The sequence below is a fragment of the Rousettus aegyptiacus genome, unplaced genomic scaffold, assembly GCF_014176215.1.
Source record: "Rousettus aegyptiacus isolate mRouAeg1 unplaced genomic scaffold, mRouAeg1.p scaffold_m13_p_17, whole genome shotgun sequence".
Classification (NCBI taxonomy): domain Eukaryota; kingdom Metazoa; phylum Chordata; class Mammalia; order Chiroptera; family Pteropodidae; genus Rousettus; species Rousettus aegyptiacus.
Genome location: NW_023416292.1, coordinates 19,594,294 through 19,610,298, shown reverse-complemented (window position 1 = coordinate 19,610,298; position 16,005 = coordinate 19,594,294). Strand labels below are relative to the sequence as shown.

At 48.0% G+C, this 16,005-nt stretch overlaps 1 protein-coding gene across 9 annotated transcripts in view; it reads left to right on the top strand.

Moving 5' to 3' along the window:
• Positions 1 to 16,005, top strand: part of DNM3 (dynamin 3) — a 354,287-nt gene that overhangs the window by 229,380 nt on the left and 108,902 nt on the right. The window lies entirely within an intron of this gene.

Below are 16,005 nucleotides of genomic sequence, written 5' to 3'. Positions count from 1 at the left end.
TCATATATATCTACTTGTGCAAGTTTTTTTTTTCTTTTAGGTTCTATTCCTACAAATGGAAAATGGAATTACTAGGTCCGAGGATAAATACATTTAACAGTTCGATGTTTTAATTAAATCCTCTTCTTCCAAGAGATTGGGCCAATTAATATTCCATCAAAAGTGTATAAAAATATCCATTTCCACACATCTGGTGAAGATAGGATATTATCAGTCTAATATGCAAATGTTCACACATATCAGTTTTCATGTGAGTTTCTTAGATCTTTGGTGAGGTTCCGTGTCTTTCTTAAGTCTTCTTGTCTTTTATCAATCTAAGAACTAAAACTATCCTTGACCACTTTTCTGTAAGTGTTGATTTTTTTTAAATAGCCTTTTTTTCAAGGCTCTCTGTATACAAGTATTTGAACATCTAATTTGCATCTCAAATTTAGCTTTCCAGGACAGAGCTTAACCTGCATGTGCCATGGCCTTCTGTGTCTTAGTAACAGGCGCTACCTTTGCGTTTGAAGCGTGGACGCCCACCTGCGCTTCCTCTGTTTTCCTCCCCAGCTCCCCTCACGCCCCGTCAACGGCCCTGACTGTCGCCCTACTGCCCAGGTATTCTTCTTCTCTCTTTACTTTTCATAATGCTCCACTGCCAAATTTTTCCTTTCATTTCGTCCTTCTTTTTCTGATCTTTCCACCCCCCGCAAAGGGATAAATTTTAGTTCACATTTTGAAACATGCTTATATTTTCTTAAATTTTAAATATAAGTAAATCAATGTAAAATATAATTTCTCGTAATGGGAACTTATAACTGAGGCTTACTCTAATACTCATAGATAGGGTTATGGTGAGGAAAAAAAATGGCTTATAAACTCATACCCTAAAAAAACCGATGGTTACTTTTTATTCATCAAGACGTCGACGTTACTAACACTACTGAAAATGAGCTTAACATATCCGTTCAATTACATCCAATAGTTATGGCGCGTGTATCTGGTGCAAAGCCGGGTACTGTAAATACTGACGAAGCTTAGAGTTACTCAAGGAATTTCCTGCCGTGGAGGGAGGCAGACATGTGAGTAAATAAATCCGACTGTCGAAGTGGTACATAGCACCGGAGACGTGCGGAAGCGGAGGCACCGGGAGGGCGGGGCCGGCTGGAAGGTCCGTCACTCGCCGCTCAAGCTGAAAACGCAGGCGCTGGCCTTCGCCTCTCCCTCCCCTCGTCCCTCCCTCCGTCCAGGTCCATTTCAAGATCTGCCGACTCTGCTCCGAGCGTTGTTAAACCTTTTCTGTAAGGACAGATAGCTAATGCGTTAGGCTTTGCAGGCCACGTATGGGTTCTATCACATACCATCCTCCTCTTTTTTCCTTATATCTAACGTGGTGAATACCATTCTGAGCTGTAGGTCCGTCATACACATAAGTCAAGGCCGTACTCAGCGCTCAGGGCTGCCATTTGCCAACCGCAGTTCTCTTCCAAAAGCTGTTCCCAGATTCGGTCACTTGCCCCTTCAACTGCTGTCCCGGTTGGAATGACTACTGCCTCTTTCCCGCACTAGGCGCTTTCGTCTCTTACTTGGTTTTCTGCTCCTACTCTTGGCCACCCCACACAGTGGCCAAGTCACCTTTTAAATCACACATGTCACTTCCCATGCCAAGGAAGGCTTCCCTGATGAACCTATAAAAACTGCTGTCTTGCAGCATTTCCGTTACGTGTAAAAAGCTCAGGGGGAGGGGGCGAGGAGCGGGAGAGGGTCCTCGAAAGGTGCCCGGTTCCCCGCCCTGGCTCTCTTTTAAACGCGTGCTATTACTTGGTGACACAGGCGCTTACAGTAAGAAAGGATCTGAGATTCATTATTTCATATAATCATCAAGGTTTTCGCCATTGAAATACAATTGCGCTGAAGAACAGAACAGGAATTGACTCCATTTCATTGTAAGGAACCCGGCGAGTGTTTCAGCTTGGTGCAGGGTGGAGGGGGGCGGGGGGCGGGGGGCGGGCACGGTGGCGAGGGGCGTCAGGTACATATTCACCTGCACGTGGTCGATCCCTCCGTGGGTCGCTCTGGGTCCCCACTGGCCTGGGCCCGTGTGTGTGGCGTGCCATCAGTGAGGTCTGGGTGCGGGAGAGCTCGTCGACCCGCCTTCCACGCTGTCACCTTCCGCCCGCGTCTTGATGGCGTCCCGTCCGAGCCCCGGCACCACGTTCTCCGCGGCCGCCTCCCCTCCTCGTCCTCCAGGTCCCTCGCTCTTCTGTCGTTAAGGGCCCCACTGACCGCGCCTCTCCCCCTCCGTACCCCTGAGTCCTCCGCGGCTCCGTTTTTGAACCACACAACTCAGCATTTTACCAACCTGGCTTCTAAAAGGAAGCAGATAATTTGCAGCAAAAATTAAACATAGGTTCAATTACACACGTCAGTGTGAATTAGACACACGTTGCTGAGATATTTTCAAGAGCTCCTCTTTCAAATAGTACCTTCTTGTTTTCCAAAAGATGAACATGCTTTTGCATCTATTGCCTCTTTGTTCCCATAAATTCAAGTTTGTTTTCATTTTTTGGTTAAAGGATTAAGTTTGAGTATTATTATCCCTTCTTTACGTAGGGTGAGCCGAAGCACAGAGCGGGAAAACAGCCTTTGCAGCCTCTAGTGCACCCCCAGCCCTGCCCGGGCCCCCCGGGTTCTGAGGGTCCGACCTGTGTTTTTTCTCCTGGTCTTGCTGAGGGCAATTAGAAATCGCTTCAATTTCTAAGTTCTGCTCCAAATTATTTATATTCAAGGATATTTGTTTGTACATATTTTTACTATGCCAACCCTTTGAAGAAAACTCCAAATACACTTTCCCTAAACCAGTGTTTCTCAAACTTGGGTGATGTGCAAATACCCATGAAAGGAAAAGGCTCTTCGTCGACTATGGGTGAAGGAAAACCACCTTGATTCATAATGCTACACAAACATGGACAAGCAGAAAATTGTTTTATTTTAAATATCTACCAATATGTAAACGCCTTATGCTTGTCATTCGGTATCATCAAAGCAAACCAGTTCAGAATTAAACAGAACCATATCACCGAGCAACTTCAGCTGGTCAACAGTATCAGTCACGTTTAGGAAACACAACTAGCTAGTCAACAGGAATGGGTTCTGGCCACCAAGCGCGGGTCCTTTGCAGGGGGCATACCCGAGCTACCCTGTGCCGTGGGACTCCCCTGTCCTCCGGCCGTTTTCATCCTATTGGAATGAGACCTCCGTGCACCCAGGACGCCGATGTCATTGGTGGAAAGTACATAACCGATGTGTTGACGTCTCTCCCCGCTCTTTTCTCCGTCAGCACGCTGCCAAGTCGCTGTCACTGTGCACACACTCAGACACGGGCACCACGACTGAATGCCGGTGTTCCCGTATACTAATCTTATCCAATGCCAACATAAAATTTCTTTTCATTCTCACAAGACCTCACAGACTGCAGGGGTCAGGGAACTCGGGTTGGTGAAACACAACTCTAAGCGCACGGCTTCGTGACATGGAGAACAGCCAGAGTGGGCCAGCCTGGGACCGGGCAGTGCCTACGGGGACGATTTCAGGGCTACCCCGGGAAGTCACCCCCAGGGTCACCAAAGCGCTTTCGAGTCCTTCAGGTGGAAGAGTTGAACTCCCCATGTAAATGCAGATACGTTACCCAGGAAGTATAATTAGTGAAATCTGTCCTCCAGCCAAGACTTCACCGTAAATGCACCGACGCACGAATCAGAGCCCCGCAGAGTGAGACGGCATCATCGGTCAGCGTGGACCGAGTGCCTGCCAGTGTCAGGGGCCGACAGAGGTAACCAGGGCCCCCACTCTTGGCATTGAAAACCCAGTTGGTAATACAGGACAGATGGAGTGCGGGGGGTGACCTTTCTTGGGCTGTCGTGAGGAGAGAAAGTCACAGACGAGGCAGCAGCCAAGGCCGCTGACCCGGGCCGTCTGGCTTTGGAGCCAGCAGAGAAGCGAAACTGCTCGAATGGAAGGGGTTCGGAGAAGGAAAACAAACCTCGCCTGCGTTTTAGTTTCCTGGCCAGTCTTGAGAATCTCGCTTGTTTTTGTAAAGTGTAAGAACGTGTCAATGATGTAGGTAGATGAGCCTTGAATTATGGGCTTGTCATTTTTGTATTCTTTGCATCCCTCCCCGCCCTCAAGCCCCACCCCCTCAGTGTACTGTTGCCTTGATCTCCTGTGCGATGCATTGTGGGAGTGAGGGACAGGGACTTAGGTGGCTGCGAGCCGGCAGGCAGTCGCGTCATCTCTGTGGCCGTGGACACGGCCACACAGATCTGGATTTCTTGCACACCTTCTCTGAATAAGAAAAGATCGTTTGAAGGTGTCAAGATTGTTTGCTGCTAGTCACCCTCCTGGCTTGATATTGTTCATGATTCACGTTGAACACGTGGTCACTTGCTGGCCCCTTCATTAGCTTCCTATTTCCCCGTCGTAGCTCTAGAGTTTACTGTCGGAGGTATGCTGGAGAACCCCTGACTGTTCACGGGTGGGAAGGGGGTGGCTGGAAAGGTTTTCCCCCAGGAGATGTAAACAGACATTCATCAGGAGTCCCCGGATGCCCAGCGTGATCTCATTGAATCCTAAGGGGCATGACTCGTCACCCGGTACAGAGACAGAGAAGTCAGGTAACTTGCCTGGGTTCACATGGCTGGTGGCAGAACTCGCGTGTGAACCGCTGTCCCTGAATTCCCAGCCATGTGTCCTTTGCCCTCCCAGCTGCTCTTTGGCTCTTAGTGGCTGGGGACATGGCCGTCTGAGCAGGCGGAAGCAGAGAGCACTTGTGGCTTGGGCCACCTTCGGTTCTTCCCAGCTGTGAACAGTCACCCCGCTCCCCCTTCCTCTCTTCCCTCCACCGTCTCGTCTTCCCTCTCCTTCCCTGTGCCATCGTTTTCTTCCTCACCCTGTCCCCAGAAAGCAGTGGGCAGACTGGGATCCTGATGGGGATCGACGGGGAAGAACCATGCAGTTCCTTTTCCCTGGTCCGTAGCCCCGTTTCTGTGTGGACACGTGTTTGAGCTATGCTCGGAGCCATCCAGCCTGAATGTCACCCGAAGCCCAGGTCTGCTTGTCAGAGGCACATGGAGGGGGCCCTCTCCCTGTGACATCTCCAGGGTGCTCCTTATGGAACACAGAAGGGCTCTCCCCGAAGTCCAAAGGGCGCCACACCCAGCGGGCCTTTTCAGACAGACCGTGTTCCTCGCAGAGGGAGCCTCGCGGGGCGGCGCCGACTCCCGCAGAGGCGGGAAGGAGCTTCGCTGTCCACGCAGAGAGAGGCCTTGGGGAAGCTCACGAATTTGGCTGAATTCTCAGCGTTGCTGCTTTTCTCCTCGGTGCTGCCTCGTTCTGAGTGTTTCTTTGTTGAAACCGTAGGCAGAGAGAGGGAAAATTCAGCTTTGATTTTTGTTTGTAACGCGGTGACAAACGATGGGGGTAAAATCTAAACCGTTCATCGACTGAGTTCTGGGGCTCGTCAGAGGATTTTATTTGTGCTTGCACTCCTAGCCCTCGTTTTCTCAGAGAAGCGAAAATCACACTGCATTTGCAAACAAGAGTTGGTACTGAGTTGAGCTTTTACAAATGTATGGCATACTTAGCCGAAATAACACTTTCGGGTAACGAAAAGACCCAGTGCCATGCATGGAGGACTTTGCACGGTGAGTATGCATTTGAAACCCGTTGCGAAGCAAGCCTCATCTGAGTCGCTTTGCGACTGAATGCGCAGCCACAGAAGTCAGAGGTGGGAAAGGGTCGCGGCAGGGATCCTTGTCACATCACCACCTTTTCAAGGGCCGCAGGCGCCGTGCCACACTTTTTTGTTTTGTTTTGTTTTTGATATATAAGTTGTGCCGCCTGGAACACAGAAAGGCACGCGGACCTGGGGCCATCGAGCGTGGGCATGCGCTCATTTTAAAGCGCGTGCTGTCCGTTTCGCCGTGCAGAGTAAATTTTTCCCTTTCTAGTAACTGAAAAAGCACGAAACGCAAACCGAGTCCCTGAGCTCGGCTTCCGGGCCGCGCACGTTCACCCCGTGCGGCTGCCGCCACGGAGGCGGCCCGGACCATGTGGGGACAAACACGCAGGCCTCCGGGGTCTCATCAAGCTGCTCAAATGCCACCCTTCTCACCCGGTCCTTGAATTTCCAATTTAAAATGTCTCATGAATGTTATTTCTCACGCGCATAATTCTTTCCTGGTTAAAGACTTTCCCTGAGTGAAATGTCCTGAAATTTCATAGCTGCATGACCGTGTACGTCACACACACTCTCACACACACACACGATCAGTTTCATGAAGGATTTATAATTAAAATTTTTTTAATTTAAATTTTTTAATTTAAATTTTAAATTTAAAATTTTTTGAGATTTAATTCTTAAAAATTTTAAAATAATTTCAAAGTGTTTTAAAGGAAGTAGTGCTGGGAAATTCAGGGGGTAAATGGCTCGAGGAGCCACCGGGAGGGCAGGGCACACGGAGCCAGGCTGCGTGGTTCTCCTGACCGAATCCCAGACGTGAGGTTGCGGGGAGCCGCCGCCTCCGCCGGTCTGGAGGGGACACGATGAGGAAGCCGCCCCATAACGCCGCCTCTGGGTCCCGGGCCACGCCATCTCCGCCTCAGTCCAGGCCACCAAACAGGCGCCACCCACTCCGCTCTCCTCCGGCCGCTCACTTCTGAGCCGGAGGCCGGCCCGGGTGCCGCGGGCTGGCCGGAGCTGTCTCTCATCTGCAGCCCGGCCACCTGAGCAAGACTGAGTTTTGAGTTGAACTTGGACATGACTGTGAGGTTGGGGTGGGTGCCGACGTCTCCCATCCTCAGAAGCCACTCGGCTAATCACTGCGACACATTCTGGGCCATTCGACTACTTGGGAACCGTGGTGGGGGGGGGGGCTTCCTGAGGAGCCGGCTGGGTAGTCAGCTGGCTTTTTCACTGAAATGTTGATTACGGGGCATTTTCTCTGAGAAGAATGTCCTGCCTGGTGGGGGCAGAGAACTCTGCCCAGCGTCTGGCGTTCTGGGGCCGGGCAGGAAAACAGGCTAAGAGCAATGTTTCAGTATAAACTCTCTGGTTTTTGTCCCACTTTTGCTGTCCACCCTGCCTGGTACCTCTGGGTCCCAAACTTCTTTCATAGAACTTTGTAAAGGAGGGAAATGGCCTCCGGTCTCCCGCTTTGGGTAGGAACGGGCTGCCGTGCCTCCAGGAGGGGACTCCGTGCCGACAGGTGCTGCGTGTACTTCTGTGTACATACTACCCGATCGTGCTGGTCTCAGCCCCACAACCGGATCCCCCGGCTCGGGGTACCAGGCGCCTCCAGGGCAGGGCAGGACAGGACCCAGTTGGGGTGGTTTCTCTTCCGTTCTCTCCCCCGTAGGTATTTGGGAGACTCGCTCCTCTGTGTGTAAGTCAGACGTGCTCCTCTGCGCGCTTTCTTCCAGGGCTTCTGGGGAATCCCTTGTCCATGGCTTTCTCCCTCCCGCGGTCTTTGTCTTGGTCGAGCAGTATCTTTTTATTCCTTTCCCATTGTTGTGGGTTTGGGGAGGGAGAAGAGATCTACATGTGATCAGTCTGCCACGCTCGGCCGTAAGTTCTTTAAATTTATTCTTTACTACACTCGGCATCATCGGTCTTGTACATTATCAATCTCATGTGTACAAATCCTCACGAATATTTCTTTAAATATAAGAATTTAGAGATGAAAGAGAAAAACTTGAGAATAAAATCCTTAACATTCTCACTTCCAAATGATAGAAGTATTCTTTTCAGTCAGGGGAGGAGTCCACATCTTGAGGACATTATATGTCCCTAAAATATAGGGCGATGTATACTAAGTACCAAAAATAAGTGGTACTGCCCAAGAACAAACAACCATGAGAATGGAGGAGGGAGCCCTCCAGTGGGCTCTCCCGGCCAGACAGGCTTCCTGGAGGAGGTGGAGATTGCCTAGAACTCTGAAGAGCGAGAAGGAGGCAGGAGGGGACCAGCGTGGCTAACTGGGCGTTGGCAGGCGTGACACCTTCCCGGACCTGGTGGAGGTTCTGCCGTGTGTTGTCCCCTTAGGGGTCTGAGTGAGTGCAGAGGGAAGCAGTGGAGCCAGTGGCATGAAGGCCATGGCATTTCCTTGGGGCCCCCACGACAGCCCACCCAAGGCGCACACAACAAGTTCATTCAGTGCCCAGAAGAAAAATCGAAAGATGTCTTATGTACTAGCAGCCTGCTGGCTCCCTGTTGCCGTTTGCTACTCAAAATATAATTCCGATAACAGCAGGGACTTGGAGCCCAAAGAAAAAGATGAGTAGTTTATATTATACGTTTCATACTTGTCTATCTCTATAACTCTAACTTCTTAATAGTACTAAACACCAGATTTTAGTTTTCAATAACATGTGGTATCCAACGAGTATTCTAGTATTCTCCATATTTTCTCTTTGATATTTTGGTTATTTTGTATGTCAGTCATCATCTCTGAGCTCTTCCTCTGGGCAGAGCTCTATGGCAGCCCATGAAAGTACTCAGTCATGTGATCATTCAGCACATGTTTGTCGAATGTCAACTGTGCAACCGAAAGGAGGACAGAAACAGTTGCTTTCCTCCAAGAGCTTTGCTCTGATGGGGAAGTCGAGACACAGTTACAGAGTAGCAGGGGAGCAAGGCTCATAGGATGACAAACAGTAACGATAATAAAATTAACGATGGCAACCGATCTGCTCTCTGCCTCCGGAGCTGACTTTGCAGTTGGAAAGTCAAAGTAAACACACACTTCGGTGAAGTGAGCGCCCAGTGCTGTCAGCGTCCGGCTGCAGCGGGAGGGGTCCAGGAAGGGCGGGGGGGGGGGTGGGCCTGGCCACGGCAGGGGCCTCTCACGGCTCCAGAGCTTTGCACACGTGGGTGAGCTTTCGCTGGATGCATCAAAGTGCCAATGAGATGGGCAGGGCATGGCGGGGGCGATTTGAACTGGAAGGATCTGTCAAATCACATCCATGGCTCTGAGACACCTGTTTGCACGGTTAGAAGTCACAGGGAGCTGGGCGGTAGAGGACACCTGGAGGGACGAGGCGGGCTGCGGTGAGAGCAGAGCTCCGGAGCGGGGACCCAAACCCCAGGCTGTGTCCTGGAGTCCCTGGGCGTCCTAACCGCCTGTCCTGGAGGCAGCGTCGGGGCGAGAGGACGCGTCTTCACATGCAGGTGTCTCACAGCCTCGCCCCCGCTTCGATCAGAGGGGCTCCATTTTTCAGTCTACTTCACAGAGTGGGCTTTGGGCTCAGAATTACTTTTTAAAGGATTCCACCGATTCAAAAATAGTATCTGCAAGTGGGATGGGGAAGGAAAAGGAGGCAGAGAACTGAGACCTATGATATTTTAAGAGAAAATGTCCAATAAGTCTGAGGTAGATGGAGTGATTCCATGCAGGAATTTTGAGTGGAAAAGAAGCAGAGAGACAAATAGAGGAACGAGTTTCTAGTGGCGGGAACGGTATAGACACAGACGGGAGGAAACGGTGGGACGTGTCGTGCTGGGAAGTCGAGACGCATTGACCCACCTGGAAAGCAGGGCCCTGGGGTCGGCCCAGGGAGTGTGCGGAGGAATCTGAGTTTACTCTGACGGCGCAACGCAATGTCATATTGCAGAAGGGACGGGGCGGGGCGTGCGAGGTCAGTGCGTGCCGACACGACTCTCGTGTCACGCGCTCAAGGCCTTGGCGTGTAGAGGCATCACGTTGTCCTCGGCCTTGCTTCCCAACCAGAAACCCAGCGTAACAGCCGCGGTTCCCCTGCTCGCAAGCATTCTGGACACAGCGTGCCAGGAAAAAAGAAAGCTCTGTCAAGAAAACAATTCGGCCAACGCTATTCTCTTGAGCAACAATCGGATTATAATAATTGAATGTCCCACGATATCTCATGAGTTTTCAGTATTCTGCAAAAAATATTTACAGCCCTGGATAAGGAATCCTTTCAACCTGGGCCCATCTTTGGGCTGTTGCCCTAGTTTTGGACCCGGTTCTCGGGGGCACAGTCACTCTGCCTCCTCTCTGGCCGGGGTGGGGGCACCGCCTGTGTGGCACTCGCAGGTCGCCGTGGTCGCGTCGTGGGAATGTTCCGTTCATCGCCGGCAGGGTGAGGCACCCCCGAGAGAGCGACGACAAATAAATGTCGGTTTCTCGATGAGAGGAGAGACATTTAACCAGTCAGGGCTCTCCATGCGGGAAATAATAATAATAGTAATAATGATAATGATGATGATGATGATGATGTGAGCATGAGAAGAGAGGTGACCGGAACTCGGATGCCTTTCTCCAGTAAAGCGTAGCAGTTCTCAGCAGCGTGAAATATTCCGTCAATCTGTCGCAGGGCCCGCTTCTGATCTGATTATATTTATTAGCCTGAGAAACGGTGTCACAATGCTTTAATGTGTTAGAGCGTGTTAGTGAAGAGTTTTAGCAAATATCACATATTTACAAAGTGTATTTGGTGCCATTACAAGCTTTTTCATATATTGTTCTTTATTCTCTTCTACTCTAATCTTTTTATGCTCTACCATTTTTAAAAACTTTAAATCAGTTCTTGTCTCTTAAGAGTAGTATGTCTGCTGGTTTGGGTTTTTGTGTTGTTTTGAAGTATATTGAATTGTCACAGTATATTTATATGTTTAAGCCATGTGGTTTGTATTAATCAAATCAAGTATATTGGTCTAGGTTGGTAAAACTTGACTGAACAAACTATACAATACTAAGCAAAAACCTGTAAATTTATTCAAAATCAATCTTTGAGGCACTGAAAATAAGTTTTTATATCACACCTGGCTAGATAGTTTTTAATATAATCGTATAGCTAGATACCATAGAAAAATAATATAGGTATAACATTATGGTAAAATTCCATCATGCTAGAATTTTTTTGTGATGCGTCATCAATAAGCGAGTGTTTTAAAACAAATTCTGCATGTGCAGCAGTGTAATGACTGTTAAGTGTGAACACAAAAGATTTATAACACGATTCTCGTCCCCAAGAAGCTGTCAATCTACTTGAAGAAGCAATCTGTATATATACACGAAATCTCATCTTGCATAGCCTCTGACAAAAGTTATGGAAAAGTTGAGAGCTATAAAGGAGGTCTATGACATGCCGTATATAATCAGAGTAGGCTTCATGGAGGAAGTGGCACTTGGCATAAATTTCAAGGCCGCTAGTATTTGCCTTCTTGCAGAGGGGAAGGCGTTCCTTCTAGGTAGAAGCAGTATAATACCTTTCTTCACATCCGCTGTACTTCCTTCCAGCACCCAAGCTATATCGGCGGCACCCGGCCAGCTCGAGGCCGTCACTGGCCACTTGCCACCCTAACGCCTGCCCCTCATTGACCCTTTTGTTTTCTTCCAAAGCTGATGAACACATACTGTGGCCATCCCATAACTCCTGCCCCCCCTCACCTGGATTTCTCTGCCCTTCACACTCCTCGTTCAGCCACTTCCTCCTCAGACCGCACTGTTTCACACATTAGAAGCATCCTTTTCTTTGCCCGTCTCATTTCTCTTTCTTCGAACCCTCACCAAGTTACTGCAGAGAAAGAACACTCTCTCGCCTTCCCCTCTCTTTGAACAAAGAACCCCTGTCCTCCCGGATGCCTCCCATGTAAACGGTGCTGGTAACTGTCTCATATTGAAGAAAGGGGAGGCACCGTGTCTAAAAGTAAAGAAAAGAACAATGTCGAATCAGTGACATCAGTGTCTGAAGCTTTTGAAAATATGTAGAATTTCCTTTCTGAATCTCCCCCCAAAAAATCATTTCTCACACAGCACGGAGGATCCTCAAAAAATTAAAAATAGATCTAGCGATTCCACGTCTGGGAATATAGTCGTCTCCACTTATCTGTGGCTTCGCTTTCTGTAGTTTCAGTTACCCGAGGTCAACTGTGGTCCAAAAATATTAAATAGAACATTCCAGAAATAAACAATTTATTACTTTTAAGTTGCGCGCTGTTCCAAGTAGCAGAAGCAGTGAGGAGATCTCGCGCCATCTCCCTCCGTCCTGCCCGGACGTGACTCATCCTCTGTCCGGCTCCCGCCAGACAGTCACCGGGCAGCCATGTTCGCTGTCAGACTGTCGCGGCATCGCAGTCTGCCGTATGGCAGCGCCTGGCGCCGCGTCCCAAGGCTCGCGTCACTCACCTCCCGTCATCTAGTCATGTTGGCGTCTTATCATCTCACATCATCAGGAGAAGAAGGGTGAGTACAGTCGATAAGATACTGTGAGAGAGACATTCACGCACCTTTCGTTAGAGTGTATTATTACAGTTGTTCAGTTTTATTGTTGTTGTTAATCTCTTACTGTGCCTAATTTATAAATTATCGTAGGTATGTACATATAGGGAAAAATGTAGTATGTGTAGGGTTCGGTACTCTGCGGCTTCAGGCATGCGTTGGAGGTCTTGGAATGTGTCTCCCACCAATAAGCGGGAACTACTATATATATACCCAAAGGTTATGAAAACACAACCTCAAAAGATAACTGCGACCCCATGTTCATAGCAGCATTATTTACAATGGCCAAGACATGGAAACAACCTCAGTGTTCACTGATGGATAAACAGATAAAGAAGTCATGATCCACACACACACACGCACACAAGGGACCATTATTCATCTGTAAAAAGCCATGTGCAGCAACATGGCTGGACCCTGAAGGCATTACGCTAAGTGAAACAGTCAGACAGAGAAAGACTAATACTGGATAATCTCATTTACATGCGGAATCTTAAAAAAAAAACAACAACTCCATGAGAAGGAGCTCAGACTTGTGGTTACCAGAGGCAGAGATTCACAAGATAAGTGAGTACCAGGGGCATACGGTACCACGCGATGGCTCCGATGCTGCCGTGTGATACGTAGGACAGTTGTTAAGAGACTAGAGCCTAGGAGTTCTCATCACAGAGAGAAATTTTTTCCCCTTGTCCATTTTTTCCTTTCTTTTCCTTTTATTGTATCTATATGGAAAGATAGCTGAACCTATCGTGGTAACCATTTTGCAATACATGTAATTAAATCATCGTGCTGTACGCCCTAAACTTAACAGTGATGGATGTCAATTATTTCTCAATAAAACTGGAAAAAATGATTTCAAAAAATCTTTCTTTGGAATTTTCCAAGTGGTTCCTCCAAAATGTCTATTCAATATAAAATCCTTAAAATATCAAATTTTATTTCTTGTGTATTTACAAACATTGCAAAAACATTCTCTACCTTTTTATTTTTCTTTGCGAATGCATCCTACTTGAACAATAGAATCGACTGGGCATTCTGAGCTCCAGATGAAGAAACTTTTCGTAGAATTTTTAACATAATGCATTTGTAAGATGAAGGTGTCTCTTAAAGCATAATTCGAAATGAATAGAATAAACCATACCTATTGCACGAAATGAGAGAGATGGGGGAGTGACAGAGAGACCGAGTGATGAACTTGGGAAAATTATTTACGCAGAAGGTAGAGCTTGAACTAGACTCTAAATAATAAACTGATGAGGCAGAGGGAAGTCGAAAGGGTATTTCACACTGGGAAAGACTGTCAGCGAAGGTGTGTTTGCTTGGAATATGAAGATACAGTGATGGATCAGGATAGGACTAAGTTATAGGTGTTTTCCAGCGCCACATTAAGGAGTTCCGTGGATTTTCCTGCATCATCATGAGAATTATGAACACGTTGAAGGGCTGTAATGAATTTTACAGAGTGGTTTTAGAAAGGCGCCCTCTCTGGTGACGTGAGAAGCAATAGAAGGCCTCCAGGTAGGAGGCCACGTGTGACACGTGCATGTGAGGTGCCAGGGACCTCGATTAACGGGGCGGGAACGGCAGGCAGCGTTGCTCGAACAGACGCTTCGCACGGCGCAGCGGTCTTGCTGTCATGGAGGAGGTGACGGGAGGCGATGCGTCAGGAAGGATGGCGAGGTTTAAGAGTGGGTGACCGGGAGAGTGAAAAATACACCTGACGGCAGAAACAGGAGGTAGGAGGAGAAAAATCGTTTGGATGGACGAGGGGACGGAACGTGCTGGCAAACACGTGGGCTCAGCGCTCACTAGAAAGTCGACGTGAACCCACATGCCCCGCGAGGTGGTCGGCGGCCACTCCAACACGGCGAGCGTCGACCTACGAGTTATGTTTACAAAGCTTCGTTTGCCACAAGGTAGTAAAATAACATTTCAACATGTGTAAGAGGATGAGATGGTTCGCATGGTTTTGTTCATACTAAGGCTTTGAGATCCGGCGTGTTCTTAGCATTTAGAGCACCTCCCATTTAGGCCACATCTCAAGTGCCCAGCTGTCACCGTGGCTGGTGGCCGCCATACTGCTCAGCGCACTGTTAGGCAGTTTAATAAAACTAACAAACTTGCATAGCGAAGGTCTCCATTAAGCTGGTGCTAAGACTCACTGTGTTTGGTAATTATAATTCTGTTTAGCCTTCATCCTCCTGTATTCCTTTTGTTTATTTTAGATATTTCATATTCAAAATGTTCTTTTAGCAGAAGGAACTTCGTTCTTTCTCCAAAGCAGCAAGAATCTTAGAAACATTCGTGATATACTGTTTCATTGAGCTCTCATTCAATTCTCCATTTGACTTACAACTTTAATTTGACTTACAACTTTAATTAAACAAATCAGTCTGAGTCTTCTTTTTCTTCTTTGTTAGTCTTAAAACTCTTGATTATGAAATGATTTAGCAACATGTCCTCAAAAACCTTGGAGAAATGACATTTAATACTTTGGGAATGAAACTACATTTTTCACGTTCGCCCAACTGCATATGTGTGTATTTCTCCATTGTTTAATATCTGACATACACTTGCTGGATTGTTGGTCTTTTCTATATGCTAAAGAATGCAGTACAAAGAGCCTCCTTCTACACAGCACACACCAAGGACATTGTGTTCCATCTTTGCAATGAAACGCAGATTTCCCATTAAAAGGCAAATCCATCATTTCAAAAGGTTGAATAGGATGGTGTATTAAAAAACTCCAGCTGCTTAAATTTAGGGCATTGAAAAACGTCCAAAAAAATTGTTCCTTAGGTCTCAAGCATTTTCATTTGATTATGTATTGAATGGCTTTTCATTCAACCTACAATCTTGCCTCTTAGAATTCTGTCCTAAAATTGTCTGACAAGTGTTTCAAATAAGGTTGACTCAACTGTGATGCTTCCTTTACTTAAAATGTGTATTTTGCTACTTAGACTATTTTTGTGTTTGCTGATATATAATTAATTTTTGTAAAAGAAATGTTGGAATCTTTTTACAGTGCTTCGCTTTTTCATGTTTATTCTTAGGCTTTTCTTACCTGCATTTAGTTTCTTTAATGGTTACTCTTTGAAGACATCATCTGCCAGGACAGCCGTTTTGTTCTCTAACCGACTTCCTTCTCCTTCCTTCTCTAGTCATCTGTTTCTCTCTGCCTCAGCATTTCAGCGGGCTTTGCCCAGCTTTTCTCTAATTAACTGAGGAGTAGGAAGCAGCAAAGCCCATGGCGCTCCCTTCAGTGACTCTAAGGGGCCCCACAGCTGGCTCGGGAACATGGCACAGTCCTGCTCCGTCCCGCTGAGCCACACATCTCAGGCAAGGGGTGCAGGAGCTGCAGGGACCAAAAGGCTTCCGTTGGACACACCTGCACGGTGCACATACTCCCCACAGGAAAGGCATGGGTAGTTGTTTATTGAAAGTCACGGCTAAGTCTCCGTGCTCCCCTCCTCCTGAGTCGAAGCCTGCTTTTTCTCAGGACTAGCACCAGAGGTGGAGGCTGCGCCCACAGAGGGGACAGTCTCACACGGAACGGGCCACACACGCCCCAGGAACAGATCTCGACTGTGTTTCTGAAGCCGTGTTTGGCGCTCTCCCATGACACTGGCCGTGAAGTGTTCATTCCTATGATAATGTCGCCCTGGGCGAGTCCATGAAAGCAAATGTTTAGTAACTTTCTGGCTGGCGTCCAGGGTGCTTCACTGAG